General features: G+C 52.1%; 1 pseudogene across 1 annotated transcript; it reads right to left on the reverse strand.

The window, feature by feature from the left end:
* Positions 1 to 2,676: 2,676 nt before the first annotated feature.
* On the reverse strand, positions 2,677 to 3,319 carry LOC311631099 (dihydrofolate reductase-like; annotated as a pseudogene). Its single transcript has one exon. The product of its transcript is annotated as a dihydrofolate reductase-like (transcript).
* Between the last annotated feature and the right edge of the window lie 555 nt (positions 3,320 to 3,874).

Here is a 3,874-nt window from a genome sequence, read left to right on the forward strand (position 1 = left end):
CTTTAAAATTGGGCAGTGGCTGCCAGGCTGGGAGCGGCCAGGCCCGGAGCGGCCGGGACCGGAGCAACCGGGCCCAGAGCAGCCGGGTCGGGTGCGGCCAGGCCTGTAGCAGCAACAGCCAAGTCCAGAGCAACTAGGTTAGGAGTGGCAGTGACCAGACCCGGAGCAGCTGGTTGTGGAACGAACCAGAGCAACAGAGGCCAGGCCCGGAGCAGCCAGGCCCGAAGCAGCTCGCTCCTCGCCTGTCCCTGCCCACGCTGCCTCTCAGACATGGCTGGAAACTTTTGCGGGAACTTGAGGGTCTGTTGAATCAAGTGATGAAGGCTTAGATCTGGATGTGTTGAGTTAGTATAACGCTGGGGTGTTGATCTGTGAGTGCCTTGGGTGGGGCCTGGATGAGGCTGGTTGACCTATTTCGAAATGTCTTTTGTGTGAAGTGTATCATTGGGCATGTGGAGGTATTATTGATATGAGAAAATGCTAAAATAAATAAATAAATAAATAAATAAATAAATAAATAAATAAATAAATAAATAAAAATAAAATAAAATAAAATAAAATTGGGGTCTGTGTAGCGCTTTTACATCAAGTCTTAGCCAACTCTCAACCCTGTATTCTCTGTCTCCCATGACACGTGAGTAAACCAAGGCATGCAGACTGAATGACTTGTCACCTGACCGCACCGCGGTCTTGGCTGTAGGGTTCCTCGTCACATCAGGTTCCCAGGACCCCGCCCCAAACCCGCATGGCGCAGAGATGCCCAGGACGTGTGTGGAGGGGGGTGAGGAAGGTGTGTGTGTGGGAGAACTACATTTCCCAGCATGCTGCACCGGCGTGGGGGCGGGGCCGCCCCGGCAGCGGGCTGTCATTTCTTGGTATTAGAAAGAAAAGGGAGTAAGAATCAAAGCCTTGGGCGTCACGTCTAGGAATAGTCTCGGAGTCAGGCCAAGTCATTATAAGCGATGAGTAATCTGGTTAAGTCATTTCTCTAAACACTGCTCCTTGTAAGAAAATTAAAATATCACCTTACATCAGAGGGCCAGAGGCGAGCGCTGGCTGGAGCACAGCCAGGAAGGGCGGGTGCCAGGGCCTGCCAGCTGGGCCATGGGCTCGAGCAGCATCGGCAGCCAGGCCTCAGTTTACCTCGTTGTTAAGGGCGTCAGGAAAGTCTGGAGATGCCTTCTCAGTGTCCCTAATGGGGGTGACCCTCAACATGAATGCAGGGGAAGGGACGATGTGAGAGGGACCAGGGCCCCCTTTCTTCAGTGTCCCCCTTTCTCCTGGATTCCAGAGCTCGCATCTTGACCACTGCAGTCCCACCGCCTGAGGTAAGGGCTGGAGACCCTCCTGGCACAGAGAGGAGAGGGCGGACCCAGGCCTCCAGAATGTGCCAGGCTTCCTCTCGGCTTGCAGGAAAGCCCTGAGGGCGGGATGTGCTGAACGGGGAGGGCAGGCTGATGCAGAAGCTGCCTCTGGGCCGCGGAACCTGCCCCTGACTCAGCTGGGAGCCAGACACAGGTACCATCTCATCCTCGGTGGCCCTTGGCAGAAAAGGCCGCTGGGGCCCCGACACCCCGCCCCCAGCTCCTCACACTGGTCCCCAAGCAGCACGGAGTAACTCAGGCTGACAGTCACCGAGCCCTCAAGGGAGACCAGGCCCAGATCTAAGCACCTTACACACATTCATTCTTGCAATGACTTAAAAACTTTTTATTTAATTTTAGTTTTTAAAACTAAAGAGGGGGGGAGAACATTGAGTCGCACTTATTTATGTATTCATTGGTTAAGTCTTGGTATGCGTGCTGATGGGGATCGAACCTGCAACCCTGGTGCATCTGGAGGATTATCCAACCAACTGAGCCACCCAGCCAGGGTAGACTTATGCAATTTGAAAATATTATCTATTTCTTTACTTTAAAAAAAAAAATCCTCACCCAAGGATATGTTTATTGATCTCAAGAAAAGAGAGAGAGAGAGAGAGAGAGAGAGAGAGAGAGAGAGAGAGAGGGCGCCATCTATGTGAGAGAGAAACATTGATTGCTTGGCACTGTAGGCGCAGGGACCAGGGATTGAACGCACACCCTTCTGGAGCTCGGGACAATGCTCCAAGCCACTGAGCCACATGCCCAGCGCAGACTTCAGTACTTTTTAAATTCCTTCTCACTGAAGGGCAGAGGGAGGCACAGAGGCGCACAGCTTCCCAGGAGGCTGTACCCACTGAGCCAGTCCACGGAACAGGCCCTCCTAGGCTCGGCAGCCAGCACCCTCCCTGCCAGGTGACCATAAAAGAGCTACGCGCCATCTCCAACCCTCAGCTCTCACATGTAAGACGGCGTTAGCCATAGCTGCTTTGCAAGATTGCTGTGAGGGCTAGAATTAGCATAGGCCTGAACAAATGGCCGTTCTGCCGTGAAAACCAGCAGATTCTGTGCACCTCTGAGCCTGTGGGAGAAATAAGTGAAGAAGCAGATACTGCCTGGCTGTGTGGCCCAGGAGTCAAGGTTTGATTCCCAGTCAGGGCACAGGCCCTGGTTGTGGGCTCCATTCCCAGTAGGCGTTGTGCAGGAGGCACAACATCGATGTTTCTCTCTCATCATTGTTTCTCCCTCTCTCCCTCTCCCATCCTCTCTCTGAAATCAGTAAAAATAAAACAACAGAAAAGAGACCTAACATGAATTTTTTTTTAATTAACAGAAATATCTTTTTCTAATGTTAAATATATAATTGTTTGGAGGGGATGGGGAACAACTTGAAATGAATCAGAAAACACCTTCACATCACTCATTCTTTTCATATACCTCAAACTTGTACTTACTGCCTTTTTCCTCCTGGACGTCAGAAACAACAGCTGGGTGCTCTGGGAGGAGTTTGTATTTCTCCAAATCAATTTCTGGAAAATGTATCGCTTTCAAATTCCTGCATGATCCTTGCTACAAAGAGTCGTTGATGGCCGGGCTTGTTCATGGCTTCCTCATAAACGGAACTGCCTCCCACTATCCAAACCATATCCACCTTATTTGTTAATTCTGGCTCCTCAATAAGTTTTAAGGCATCATCCAGACTTTTGGCGAGAAAATGAGCTCCTTTTGGAGGTTCCTGAGTTCTCTCCTGAGAACTAAGTTAATCCTGTCCTTTGGGAACTGAGAACAAGGTCTTCCCGCCCATAATCACCAGGTCCTGTGTACCTCCTGCTGCCGTGTGGTGGTCATTCTTTGGAAAAACTTGCATTCATTCCTGAGCGGGGGCCAGGGCAGGTCCCCGTTCTTGCGATGCCCATGCTCTGGGACTCCGCGACGATGCTGTGGAGAGTTCGAACCATGACGGTGCCACCACTAAATCCTCGGAGCGACTCCCTAACATGAATTTTTTCAAAAGAAGCTGACACTTAAAAACCCATCGCAGACTCAAACATCAGCACCCGGGCATCTGTCCTACAGCAGGGGCTGAGCCCCCGTGTGCCCGCAGGGAGGCCAGGCTGAGTTGCCCGGGTGGCCTCAGTGGCTTGGGCTGGCTCCTCAGATTCCCTCCCTCTCAGGTGGGTCTCCAGGCTTCCAGGCTGTGGGATTTTGAGGCTTCACCATGATACCAAGATGCTGGGAAGGTTTGTGGGCAAGTGATTCAACTCCAGCCCGAGTGGGCCCATTAACCCCTTCGATCCTGGAAGCCAGGATTGGGGTACTGCTCTAGTCCCTGCTCCCCGATGCTCTCCTGGAACTTTGCTGATATCAAACCTGAAGCTTCCAGGCTTGGAGTTATCTGGGGCCGTTCACCTCTACCCACACTCAGCCCCTTACCTGGAGCCCAGGTCTCTGCTGTCATCAATCATCTTGGCGTTTCCCCCGTGACTGCCACGCGTGGGAGGTGGGGGACTGCC

The sequence above is a fragment of the Pipistrellus hanaki genome, assembly GCF_964339955.1.
Source record: "Pipistrellus hanaki genome assembly, chromosome: 12".
Lineage (NCBI taxonomy): Eukaryota > Metazoa > Chordata > Mammalia > Chiroptera > Vespertilionidae > Pipistrellus > Pipistrellus hanaki.